The 14,430-nt window shown below is 42.4% G+C and overlaps 1 long non-coding RNA gene across 1 annotated transcript; it reads left to right on the top strand.

Annotated features, from left to right (window-relative positions):
• Positions 1-447: 447 nt before the first annotated feature.
• Positions 448-13,103, top strand: LOC135296900 (uncharacterized). Its single transcript, XR_010358917.1, has 5 exons — positions 448-3,862; positions 4,068-4,206; positions 5,348-5,505; positions 8,412-8,605; positions 10,754-13,103. It is a non-coding gene; the product is annotated as an uncharacterized LOC135296900 (long non-coding RNA).
• The last annotated feature ends 1,327 nt before the right edge of the window (positions 13,104-14,430 follow it).

Genomic DNA, 14,430 nt, shown 5'->3' with positions numbered 1-14,430 from the left:
TCTGGTAATAGACTTCTTTCTGAGATGTAATTACAAACAGTACTGCCTAGACTGAAGTTTATCCCCAACTAAAGAGGTTTTTCCTGCTTTCTTCTTCCTAGAGCCTTGTCGTCAAGCAGGGTGCATGGTGGTATTGCCCTTCATTTGTACTTACAACTTTTTTCTTTATAAGCTGAGCTTCTTATCTATGTACGTATGCATGCATATGTGTCCATATAACCATTATCATTTTGACATATGTTCATATGTTTGGTTTTTTTCCTGGATGTTCCATAGATTGCTGACATGTAATGCATCTGCTCTGTCGAGTGCTTCTGCAGCACTTCTCTCTTCCAGAACTCAAATCCTATTCTTGGATTCACAGCTCTTGACCTCTGGAACCACTTTGTTTGACTTCTCATTATATCCTCTGCATATTTTTGAAGTTCTGTTTTACATTGTGTTTCCTACCTGCTGTTGTTCTCTTCAATAAATAACTAGCTTGGAGTCTAAAGAGTGATGGAAATTTAAAAGAATCTACCTTGTATTTGGCTAAGAAGTCTCCAGAGGTGCAGTTAGTAGCTGTATTAGTAAAATGGAGCAAACTTGACTGTTAACTTGAAACGCTCTGAAATCCCAGGAAGGAAGAAGATAGCAAGGTGCATTGACGACCAGAATGTAAAATTGAGGTACAGGTTGCTACACAGAGGAGCAAAGAGGTAGTACCAATACTGTTACATGTCCTTGTTCCAGAAAATACCTGTTTTCATAGATGTTTCATTGCAGTTGCTCAAATGAGATACTGGTAAATCTGATCATCAGGGTACAGATCTGGTAGGAATATCATTTAGCTAATAACTAAGCATAACCAGAATGCAATCAAGGTGTTTCTCTTTAGCTTTCCAGGATATGGGATGCACAGGACATCTGAAGCTGCTGAAGAAAGCACTGTTGTGCAATATGCACATAACCTGATAGACATCTAGTCACATTATACCTCGATTTTTAAAGAAAAATATTATAGATGTGTATATGGACAACAAAACCACTCAAAGTTACTAAAATTTGGAGACCTGTCCCCATTGTGCCTGAATGCCAGAGGATAAAGATGATGGTATCCTTTGTGACTGAGGACCTCCAGGCTTGGATGGTGTGGGGATTGCTTGCCTGTATTAATCATCAGTGCTGTACTCCTCTGTCTCCAGCCTCATGTGGCTGCTCTCAGGTGGCTTATGCTTCCCCTGGGAAATACACTCAAGCCTATTTTTCTTTCAGGATCCAGCTCTGTTTCCCAGACATGTAGGGAATTGGCCCAGTGTTTCACAGGGCGACACATCAGCCTGCACATTAGGTGAACAAACGGGTTGGCTCAGCTCCCTCTGCTTCTGCTTTAGTCAGGGGAGACACCCAGGCTAAAGGATCCCAGGAAGGTGTTCCCACGAGCCAGGGGGAGTCTGGCCCCTCAGCCAGCACAGAGGGCTTCACCTCACCCAAATTTACCTGGCCAGAAGTAAAGTCTCTCAGCTGAACTGGTGTCTGTACTGCCTCTGTAGCCAGAGGCAATGGAGGGAGGCAGCTCTAGTTGATTCATCCCTTTGTATTCCAGGTACATGGGTAGGTGGGATGAATCATTGTCTGGCACCACCTCCATTGACTGCAGAAAGAATTAGGCAACCAATTTAGGTGAGACGCTTAATTTCTAAATGAGTAAAGCGAGGTTAAATAATCCCTCCTTGAGTTGCACTCTAATGGGGAAGGCTAATGACTGTATATTATTTGAAGAGAGAGGCTGTTCCTCGCCTCAGTAAAACAAAATCACTTTGTTACTTGTTTTCAAGCTGTGCTATTTGTTCTAATGGGTGGATCACTGCTCTCTAATATAGCAGGTAAAATGAGAGGACACATCTAAATCATTGATACAATATTGCCAAGTGCTTGTATCTTCTGCTGACATCTGGCAGCATGTTGTTTCCTGAAGCCTTAGGCATTGAAAGCAAGTGAGAATACCACCTTCTTTCTCTTTAATATAAATCAGAATTTTATGCTTCTAGTCATGCAGAAAACAAGAATGAAAAAGCATTATCTGATTATGCTATACAAAGAAAAAAGTTTTAAACAAGTAAAAAGTAACAAGGATATACTAAAAATAACAACTCTCCCCCATTTTAACCTGTTTTTCAAGTCCAACCCAAGATTGTCTTCTTTCTACTTTCAATATATAATTCTCTATAATAAAACAGAACGAACCCTAAACTTTGTTGCAAACTTAGAATTAAAAACCCCAACAGTCTCCAGCTGGAGTATCCACTACAGAACAGCCAGTGAAAAACACCAAAGACATTAGCTTTGTCACCTGTTCCTTCACCAGCTGGACCCTCCAAGAGATTCCTTCTATTTTCTTTCACACACAGGGGCCACATGCAAAGCTCAGAGACCATCTCTGTCTGTTGCTTGTTAATTGGGCTGTTTTGTGAAAGTAGAAGAGAGTTCAAAAAGGCTGAGCTGCAGCAGATGCAACCGGGGTTTCACGGGTCCCCAGTCACGTGGAAGACTCACACAGTAGTGGGTCAGACAAAATGCTTCTACTTCGACTTGTTATCTCATTAGCTGTCCATTCCTTCAGGCCACAGGGCTCCTACAGTTAGCTACAGGTCAAAGCCTTTGTCCCACCCAGAACAAGAAAATCTGCTGTATTTCAGCATGTAGCAGGGCTCTTTCCAAATCTTGAGGAAGACAATAGAAACAAGCCTTTAATAAAGAGAATTAATGAAAGAATATACTCTAGATATTGAAGGGTGATTCAAGAATGAACAACCAGCCCCACCATGAGCAGCTTCTTCACTTGGGGATTTAGCAGAGGAAAAACAGAAGTGCAGTTCTCAATTTGGAAGCAATGCTGCATAAGCATGGGGATGATGGAGTAGGAGTCAAAGAGCTTTCTGTTACTATTTTTCTAAGTAGGGTTGCTGGTACATGTATCTTAAAATGAAATTAGGAAAGGATTGAATGCAAAAGGAGTGTTTATATCACAAGCAGTTGGAGATTCAGGACTCAAACCCTGGCAGCTGACTTCTGTCTTACCTGGGCAAATCACTGCTCTCTCAACCTTCATTAAGTAGCCACATTTGAAATAGACCTATTCCACTTCATCTTCCATGGATTGTGAATATTTTAAATCATTTTTGAAACACTCTTTGAAATTCTGCAAGGCAAGGAATTATAAGCAGCGCAAAGTATGACTAATGTTTGTGTGAGTCATCGATGGTGCTACCAAAGATAGTTTTGGAGAAATGAATATGCACAAAATAAGTCTGATCCTGCAAATTTCAAAGATCTCCTGCCATGTGTAGGGTGGATGTGAGTACATCAAACAAAGTGCTGGGATTTTCCCAAGCGCCCCATGATAGCCTGCTCCAGCCTGCTGCCCTGAGAGGGAAAACATGGACTGCCAAGACAAAGCTGAGTGCTTTGGATGTCCTGCCATGACCTGTGGAAAAACAAGGAAGCCTGGAAGAGGAAAAGTGCATCTCCTCCATAAGCAGATGAAATTTTGGGAATACTGACCTAAAATGCCCTGCCTGGCCCCACTGCCCACAGAAGCACTGATGGAGAGCTGACCCTGGCGAGCCAGCCATCTGGTACACACAGCGTGCTGCAGTGGGAAGAAAGGGGTGCTGTGTTCCAGCAGTACCGTGGCCAAACAACCAGCAGCAGCAAGGGAAATGGCCTTATTCTTTTGGCAAAAGCCTCTCCATATATACATGTGTCTGTTCTCTCACCCACCCCCTGTCTGAATGAGAAATCAGGGCCTTCTTGACATGAGGCAGCACATGCCAGATGCCGAGCAGTCAACAAGACAGATGCTGCCAGGAGGACAAAAGAGGTAATCATATAAATACTTAAAAGCTCCTTTTAATCAAAATGTTCATTGTCCTTTTTAAAAGGAAGGTACTTTTTAAAAGCTATTTGATTCCTTTCAAAGGCAAGGAAGGGGTAGAGGAAATATTTCTTTAAAAGGATAAGACATGCCCTTTTTTCCCCATAAATATAATAACTTATTTGAAACTTTCTTCCTTTTCTTTTCACAGTGTTTTTTCCCCATGGGAAATTATAACAGAAGCAAACTTGGGACTACTTCTTTGCTCATACATATTTCAATTTTGTGTACAATATGAACGGTGTGTATTCTGAGGAAGAGTGTTCTCTGGACAAGACAGGAGAGCCTTGGTAAGAACTGATTCCCCACAATGCCTGCAGCCTTCTGCAACACCCAGAAATCTGCCAGTGGCATTAGGCCTGCAGAAATCTGCCTAACAGGCTCCACTGTCTTCTTTCATTGTGTATATCTGTATTTATTTCTAATACATCTATTGACTCACAGTCCTGATTGTAAGGGGCAATAAAATAAGCCTTTTCTCCATACAGAGTAAACAAAAAATGGAAATGTCTGCCTCAACATGCATGCCCAGACCGTCAGCTATCAGCATGACCACTGGTGTCCTAGATCCTACAGGCCAGTGCTCACTGGAGTGGAATTATTTGCTCTCCCATATCCAGGTGCTGTTGCTGTCACTGCCTGGGCTGCCGGAGAGGACAAAAATTTTAGCAAATGAGAAGTGGATACAGCACCTATGCTTCCTGTTCCCTCACCAGAGCACCTTCTTGCTCTGAGGAAGGCAGGGCAACAGCTGTCTAAAAGTTCACTTTAATTTTAAAGCCCAGCTGCCCTCACAGTCTTTGGGAATGGCATCATTGCCTTTTCCCTTTTCAGCTGTGTGGAGAAAAGGCACAGAGGTACAGTGGCAGGAGGATGTGGCGTCCCCAGACTCCCAGAGGCTCCTTTCTCCCAGCCTCTCTGCTTCCCTCCCCTCTCCCTGTGAGGATGCTGGCATGGATCATGAGCCGGCAGAGGTCCCAGGGGATGGCACCATCTGCAGCAAGGCTGATGAATTAGATTCTGCTCACCAGTGGCAGGCGGCACAGACAACACCCTGCCTACTCAGCTGAGGCAGAGGTAATGATGGGGGAAGAAACCTTGTTTTGTCATTGTGTCTCTTCCTGAACGCATTCCAGACAAATGTTTCCCTACCTTTTCTCATTTGTGAAGGCAGTCTCTGCAACGACTCCCACAGCAAATTTGCTGCTAGCTTCCATCTTTAGGATCCTGCAAGTCCTAACCATACTTTGTCACACTTTGGGTACATAAATAGCATAAGACCAGTAGTGTCTTTTTTTTCTCATAGTCTGTCTCACTTTTTTGTTAAGTATCTTCATGTGGCACAAAGAATTCAGAAGTAGTTTGGTTGATAATCACAATCATATCCAACAGAGGTGCTCTTACTCAGGTTTTACTTTGCTTTTCTTTTAGAGAGAGATGCCAGACTTTTATCTGGTGATGGATGTTGTCAAACCTGTGGAAAGCTTTGCAATGTGACCCTAGATGATTACTCAAGAGCATGTTCCAGATGTGTCGCATCTCCGTGACTGATGGCTGCCAGATGGCTGCTTGGGAGAGGGCAGAAAAAGGTACCATTTTAACATGTTTTTGTCTAACACGACCCCTTGATCCTCAGAAGAAGGCAGACACATGGCACACAAGAGGCAGTGCTCCTGGAGAGGCCAGATTTAATACAGAACCTCAGGAACAGCTCGTTTTTACTCACACCATGGTCATTTTCTATGCCGTGTCCCAGATCACGAGGGCTGGTTTCCTGCATACCCAAAAGCAGAAAAGCAGGGAGAAGAGGGAAGCCAGGTTGCTTCCATCCTGACAGGAGCTGAGTCTTTGCAGCACACAAATCCCAAAAAAACCCTTTACAGAAATCACAATGTGAATTGCTGCCAGGGCTGATGCAGCCCTCGGGGGCTACATCTCTCCTCAGTGGCCAGGGGATGCTCAGGTGATGGGACAAGGGTGCTGCCAGCATGTCAGAGTCCTGCCATGCGTGAGGGGCATGGCCCAGCTACAGGTCCAGGCTGGCCTGAAGGGCCTCAGTCACTGCCATTCAGGTTTTCTCATAGCATCCCTCAGTCTATAGGAAATGTCATTTATACCACTTTCACAGAGCAGGAAAATACTAGGAAAATGCCAGCTGATATGAGAATTACTGTATTTAACAACTGCTGTTTGATTTCACATGATACCCTCTATTCTGAGGGACTGCCCCCCTTAAACTTCTTAAATTCTACATGAAAAAATGCAGAAAATTTGGAAAAAATTATTTGATTTCTATTCAGACTGAGAGCTAGTGGTGATATTGCCACTTAACAATGTCAATAACGAAAAGCAGTTTGTCTTTCTGCACAAACCTACACAAACCTGCACAAACGAGTAACTGAGCTGAAGAGATCAAATGAACTTGTTCCAGTAGAGACACCATGGGATAAACAAGGGATAAACCTTCCTGTGGCAAAACTTCCTGTGCCAAGCTTTCTTTCTGTGCCAGCTGACTACACAAATAAATATTTAATGTTCAATGAACAGCCTGGTTTGATAGAATACCAAATAGCTGAAAGGTGCCTGTTAGCAGCAGAGAACCCTACTGCATGGAGGTAGCACACAGCTATGCCCACCAAACCTTCCACAAGGGTGGTCCTTCTACCCACCCTAACCTACCTCTTTACTCCAGGGCAGGAGAGGGCTCTCACCTCCTTTTTGCCTCCAGACCCAGGCTGCTGGTTAAGATTCTGGGGTGGCTTCCTGCAGGGTCAGAATTCAATCCCTCTAACATGGGCTGTCAGGACTAGAGCACCTTGAATTGTTTGCTGTTACTAATCTATACAATGAATGCAACTTTTTGTTCCCATTCATGAAGTTTCCATAAAGAGGAAGTGACTTTTCAAGCATGTGCTTTCTTACAGGTGTTTACATTACTTCAGGGTTTGTTTTAGAGTTAATGGCTCTGAGCATTAGGAGTCTTTTGCTGTGCAAGCTGTGACCAAAGCTGCCATTCAAGCTCTTCTTTGGTTGGGACAATCAAGGAATTGCAACTATGACTTGCATTCTCTCCCATTTAAAATTGTTGAGTAAATGTACCATGAATTTTAGAGGTTTTTTAAAACTAGACCCAGGAGTGTTATGTGGGCATGGCTTTTTTTGACTGCTGGTATTTATGATGCTTGGTTTCTACAGTAATTCTGCAAGTCAGAATCTATTCATGCCTGTAAAAGGTAATAAAAGGGACTAGAGGCACCAGCCATGTGAGTCAGCAGCTTTTATTTTTACAGGCATTTTTGAATACTTGTTAGTTGTATTAACCAAAGACTCTCTCTTGCCAACTAAACAAAATGTGGCATGTTGTATGGTAGAGGAAATACTGTCAAAGAGGCTGTGTGCAGAACCAGTCCAAGCAGGGGGCCGAGTTAGGTGTGCACTCAAAATCTTATGTGGTAGCTTGAGATATCATTGCAAAGTGAGCGTCCCTCCAACCTTTCTGCCTGCTACCTGAAGAATGAATGGGTCAGCAGAGGGGATTCAAAATTGCTGCTTTGCCTCACTGAGCTCCTGATGGTTGGCCACACTCCCCCACAACTGCACACAAACGTGGAGGAGGCAGCTGCATACTTCTTCAGCAGTTGTCCTGGTAGAACTGACAGGATTCAATGCAGACAATCCACACTTCTTACTTCTCCAAAGAGCACAAGTGATGTCAGTGACACTTACAGTGTCCTGGGCACTGCAAAATCTCCAACGAAGTCTCATTGAGTTTTGTGGAAGCTGGATCCGTTCAGACATTTCGCTGCTATCAACAGCCTTTCACAGGTCTGAAATGCTTCTCTGAAGGCTTAATTTCAGGTACCTTAATTTCAGGTGTTTTTACATTTTCAGTGTAAAAACAAAGAGACTGTAGATTGAGTGTGCCTGCAGTAGCACGTAAGATATTCAGCTCTTCCTTGCAGTAGGAGGCAGCTGATTCATGCTTCATTAACCTGAACAAAATTTGTAATCTCCCCTCTATCCCTAAGCAATAATTAACAGCTGAGTGCTGTAATGACTTCATGTTTTACTAAGACTTCATTTTTTACTAAATATAAACCAGCACATTTACTGGCACATTGAGGAGAATTACCATTAATAATTAAAAACTGAACTACAACTGTCCAAATAAATGAAAAGAGCATGTTTTATAATGCATGATTTTTGCTCCTATACTGCATTTAGTCACTTCCTAATTTGCAGCATCTACTGGTTAACTGCAAATTAATGCTATTCTGAGGCACATATGTTTTAGCAATGAATTTTTAACAACTGTAGTTATTCTCTCTCTATGAAAAGTACCAATGAATGCAACTGGGAGAGAAAGTAACTGGCCAGAAGAAAAGAATGAAGGGTAAAGAGAACAGAAGAAACCCACAAAACACTTAGAAAATATCCTACTTTGCATCTTGTCTTTTAATCACCAGAACTCACCAGAAGATATTTTGCTTTGCAGGATTTCTGAGACCTTCACCTTGTGGAAAATTACAGCAGCTTCCTTAGGACGAGACCTGATTTTGTCCAGTTATTTAGAGAGCAACACACAGTTTAACATGTGGACTTGAGAGAAAAAAAATGAAATAGAAAAGAAGATTGATAATCATAATTAAAGGTCTATGAGACACTCACATTTGATGCTTTGTTACTGAGGTAGGTTGTATTGTCTCGGTGCCAGTGGAACTTAACAGCAAGTCATTAAGCATCACTAATACTGATTTTAAATCAAATAACGCCTCTTTGAGATTTATCTGTAAGAGCTTGGGTGTCTGAAAAATAATGTGGTACTTAATCATTAGACCAATTAAGGGCTGCAGGTTAAATATGTTACGTAAAAGAGAGCCAGTGTTTTCTGCAAGACAGAAAACTGGTTTGATTTCATTTACCAAGAGAACTCCTGCTAAGTCAAATATTTTAAGTCAGGTCTATGAGATCAGAATTAGACCCAGCCTTTCAATTTTTTAATCTTTTTTTCCACCAGGAGATTAAAGACAAGACCTCTTTACATGTGATGAACTTCTGAGTGTGAGAAAGAGAAGAAAACAAGTGAATTGAATAAGAACGTGTCTTTCTTTTTTACCTTCTAGTATAATTTACATACTCTCACCTTCTTGTTTACATTGTAAAAATAGCCAAAATCAATGAAAATAAAATCACTTCCTAGCTAGAACTTTAAAAGAAAGCTTGAGCCTGGAGGAAATTTCACAGCTGAGCTGGAGACTCATGGGGAAAACGAGGCTTTATAACACCAGTGCTGGTGACATAACCTTCAGTGCAGAGATGCTGGCTGTTCTTACCATGTGTGCAAGGTCTTTTAGTTTAAGAAGTGATAAAAAATTGAAGGCAGTTGCTTTCAAAGGCATCACTTTAGGTCTTACTATGAGTGGGTTGCAGTTAGGGGGATACATAATTGTAATTCAGAATCTCTCTCTCTCTCTGACCAAACCCTCTTTAACACTTTTTTTTTTTCCAGATAGAGTTTCATTTGCAGTAAGTAGAGGAGTTCTGAACAGAGTATTATAATATATAGCTATACAGCAAAGCCCAAATTGCCTGATATAATGGGGAGGATCATAAAAGCTGCAAACACCAGCATTAAGGCGGAAAGAGAAGTCCTAGATACGATTGCTCCACTGCTTTCCAGCATGGTACAGGTTCTCTTGTTTGCTGCATCTCCATGGAGGACTCAAATCACTATGGCAATGCAGCCAACTCTGCTCCTGTTCACTTGGGCCATACAGTCCCCATGCATCCTGTGGAATGACAGTTTTTTTCTGGGAGACACTGCAGCTTGCTTTCTTTTCTCAGTGAAAAAAAAAATCCACTTAAGAATTTTATCCCAAAGGTCAAGCCCAGGGAGAAACAGAAGAGTGAATGAGGACATGGATTTACAGATTTTCCTACTGTGGCTGCATGTGCTATCTTACAGGGCAGTTCAGGTTAGCACAAATAAGGCACCTTTTGGTGCCTCCGTAGAAATTGAAATAGCAATGATTGGTACTTCTCATGCTCTCTTATTGGGGGTAGCTCTAACTATTTAATGTCACCTCACTGAAAATCCACAGCAGTTCTCTCTCTAGGATGCATTTGGCTAACCTTTTACCTAACCTCCAGGCAGGGAGAAGGGCAGGAAATCGAGATGGGTAGCAGGAGCACAGAAGCAATCTTAAGTATTTTACAGTGAGATCTTTGGAGAATGCAATTGGGTCTCCATGACAAAGAGTTTCACTGCTACAATGTGTGCCAGAGTACCAGAATGGTGCTTCCCACACCACTGCCCTGCAGCTCCACTGACAAACTGCTGCACCAGCCACACAGGGATTCCTGTTGCCCCTGGGCTTATTGGTTTAGTACTTCAGCATGAATCATCATGATTATTTCCCACTGGCACCTGCTTGTTTGTGGCATGTCCTCATGAGAAGCATAATGAAGGAGATGCACCCAACCCACAGCAGTGTGCAGCACATTTTATTAATCACATTCCCTTTAATGGCACGCAAGGGACTGTCATCAGAATACCTTGCAATACATCAGCCAGAGACATTATTCCAGACCTTATTCTTGTTGGAAGTCTTTGAGTATGAATAGAGAGCTGAGATTTCTGAAATTATAACTACCCACTGCCAAACCCACACTACTTTTCATGATGTGAGTCGTGAGCCACAATTCTAGATTACATGTTTGTAATCTAGAAAGTAGAAATCAAACATCTCCTTACCTGTCATTTAACCTCCAGTTTCTAAAACACTAGTTTTGGTTCTCTACACTGTTAACTATTTCCTCACTATTCATCTGTTACAGGATTTTTGCTGTGGCGAAACATTCATCTTTTACACCAGCATTTCACAGAAACCAACGTGGAGCCTTGAGGGTATGTCTGGAACACAGGCTATGTTGCTTGGTTTCATATCTCTGGGAAGTCACAAAGCAGTGAAAGCCTGAAGTGGAAATGCCCTTTCCCATGCCTGGGAGTTATGACCCTGTTTGCTGCCTAAGCCACTGACCTTCAACTCCACACCAGCTCTGCTGGAGCTTCTGCCTCAAGGACTTGACTGCAGATGGTCCATAGGAGCCATCCTGCTTCTTTCTCCTCTTGACTCCATCCCTTCAGGGAGGAAACGCAGACCTCGAGCTGCAAGAAGAGTCAAGGACATGGTTCATCCTTACCTTAATTGGAAAATGCTGGAGTGACACAGCCAGCCATCTGGCTTCTCCATCAGGTTGTTAGCACTGTTTCACAGAGGAGTCTTTAAAGTCAGGAAGTGACCCTGGATCACTGGTGAGGAAAGGAAGGGGCTACTGGCCAAGCATTTATGATTTCAGCTTCTTGTGACCCCAAGAATACCACAGATCTTTGCTGAGGGTTACAAATTAGCCCATCAGAGAGAAAATTTTTATTCAGAGACCAAAGTTACTTTAAAGATCTGGATTTTGGAAAGGAATGAAGCAAAAGTGAAAGATTCATTCCTGTTCAGCATTTCTGTCCATCCACAAGAAGCCCAGGAGTCAGTAAATCTGTCAGAGTTGTTTTAATAACTCTCAGCTAAAGCCTCATTCACTAAATCTGTCAATACAGAAAAGCTTTATTGCTGTGGAAAAGTAGATCCACTCAGTGCAAGCATGTATTTTGCTAAATGTGGGAGGATTATGGACATGGATAATCTGCTACTTTTGCTGCCAGTTTATATTGTTTGTTAACTGTCCTGTATTCCAGAAGTCTCTCTTCCCATTTGCCAGAATTTTGTAGTATATGTGTAATTACAGGGAGACATCTATACACAGAGAGTTGCACGTAAATGCGTACCTACATGTACAGTTTTCCACATTGCTAAATGTGCTGCCCAGGCATCTCCATGGGAAAAAAAAAATAATAAAAAAAAAATATATATATATATATATTACTTGCTGAAATCCTGAAATCTTTCTCAGTTGTTAAACTTTCTGGCTGAATTGTAGCAGATCTGAGCAAGTTGTTATATCTCTCTTTTTAGTTCTGTGGCTGGAAAATGGGAAGAACAGACCTACATATCCTCTTCAAGGTATCTCAGGTGCTGGAAGGGGGATGGAAACTCCCAGGCTAAAAATAGAGGACATGACCTGGGACATGTTCAAGGTTACACAGAAGTTCCTGATGACTGATGCAGGCGTTTCATCTGGCTCTGCATGAGGCACCAGGCTATGTATTTTCTGATAAGGCTAGAAAGAAAATCAGAACAGGTACACTGTTCTTTGCACAGCTGCACATTGTCTGTCCTTCCAAAGGAAGAGGTAGAGCTTCTGACAAAGCAATTATGTGAGGGTGAAATGAAAATCTGTGCTTGTATTGGGTACACGCACATGCACACGCATGCACAGGGTTACTGTATAAAAACTCCAAGGGCAACTCTGTCACAGTCATTTCCCTGCAGCAGGCTTTGCAGCCATTTAAACCTAAATGTTCTTCTAATATTGGACTTTTGGTATGGTGTTTTATGGCTTCATTTGTCATGTAGCTTTTTCTTAGGTGCTGCCTTTATTTTTGCTTTAAACTGGAGGATATGCTGAGAAAGGGTAATAACTTGCCTGTAATAGGGGGCAGAAAGAACAATTTCTCTGCTTATTTTTGCACAAAACAGAGGCAAAATATTCAGTGTAAGAGAGTTTTGATGATACCATATCTTTCAAGTCTTTCTCATATTTTCCAGTAATGGTGCTATTATGTATTTTTGATTCTTTTTATGATTACAGCATGTGACATCCTAGTGCAGTGCATGAATTTATCCTTTTGCAATGATATGGAAGCTTTCATTTCCACTTCAGTGCTTCCCTTATCTACCAGCTGCCCATCATTCTCTGTCTCTTTGGTGCCTTCTCTTTTTCCTCACTCCTTACCCTCCTTCCCCCAAAAAAGAAGAAATCAATTTTCTGTTGAAAAATAATCTTGGTGTGATAACTTTCTGACCCTGGGTGGAAATACTTGTTATAAATGAGACCTGCTTGCCCCACATCCATGAAGGGGAGATGAGCTAGACAGCACCTAAAATGGAGAGTGTGTAAAAGTCCAATAGATGTGCAGCAGGGCTACTCCATGCAGGACTGGGAAGACTGGAAAAAAATCTGTCCCTTTGCTCACATGGGTGCTGCAATCACAGTGGCCAAAACAGTGGTGATTTTCTTTATAGCATGGTAAGGGCACAGGTGGGCTGGAAAAAACTATTATTTTGGTGATACACGGGAATGACAATGACTGATAGATCAGAGAGCTCTGATGTGTCTTAACTAAACCCAGATCCCTAAACCCCCAAAGAGTGCTCTACATGCTGGGGAAGGGGAAGGGGAAGGGGAAGGGGAAGGGGAAGGGGAAGGGGAAGGGGAAGGGGAAGGGGAAGGGGAAGGGGAAGGGGAGGTGCCATCGATGTGGCCCATGGACCTGGTACTGACCTGCTTCAGGATGATCACACACTCTAGCTGCAGGCAGCTAGCTTAAGTGATTTGGATCTCATTTTTGAGGAAATCCTCTCATCTCTCTGACCATAGACAGAATCTAGGAACAGGTCTCTAGCCTTGACAAATAAATTAAAACACTGTGAACATTTACTCTTTCAAATCTCATTCTTCTTTCCCACATGCTGAAATTCTTTTTAGAGAAAAGGTTTATTTTCATTATATGGGATTTAATGTTTGCTTTGGGGCACGGGGTATGGGGGGGTGTTTGTTTGTTTGGTTTTGTTTTTGTTTGTTTTTAAAATAACGTGGTTAAAAAAGACTGAGGCAAGAGGTAGGCACTTCTGACTTTATGCAATTAAAACCACTGAGAAATTTAACTCCCTGTAGGGATGTCTGCAGGCCTGAACCTCAGTCCTATAATCTGCCTGCCCTGAGCTGCAGAAAACTGCCAGTGGTTGCTGGCTTGTGCTTCTGGGGCTGATGCCACTGCTCCCCACTGTCACCTTGGCCAAGTCCCTGGAATACTCCCAGTGCCTCTCCTTACTCCTCTTTTACTGGATTCCATCTGCTTCCAGGAAAGGAGAGAATGGTGCAAGCCCCAGAGGACAGAGTGACCACCACATTTCTTACCCAGGGAGTTGCCAAAGTAAAAGCAACCACGATACCCTGGCAGTGGAGCTCCTCTGCTTCTCCTCTCTCAAACAGCTGTATGATTCACTCAGCAGCCTGCAGACCACAGCCACTCCTGCTGTAAAAGGCTGCTCCATTGATTCCAGTGAGCACTTCAATCCTCTCCACAGATAATTTAACCACAGGTGTGTTTTATCTCCACATACTTTCCTGGAGTTACACAAGGCCTTCCCAGAAGCAAATTTGGTTCATTGGGTTTTATCCTTTGATATATCCCCTTATGCAAAATGTTGCTTAGAAAATACATGTTTATCATGTTCTCAGCGAAAGTAAAGAGAAAAAGCCACAATTTCTTCAGGGAAAAAAAAAAAAAAAAAGAAAAAAGCTGTTCAGTAGTCAAAATTTCCTGGACGAAAATTAAA

This window comes from Passer domesticus, chromosome 3, assembly GCF_036417665.1.
Source record: "Passer domesticus isolate bPasDom1 chromosome 3, bPasDom1.hap1, whole genome shotgun sequence".
Taxonomy (NCBI): domain Eukaryota; kingdom Metazoa; phylum Chordata; class Aves; order Passeriformes; family Passeridae; genus Passer; species Passer domesticus.
The sequence above is the reverse complement of the archived record's forward strand: the minus strand, read 5'-3'. Positions and strand labels throughout refer to the sequence as shown.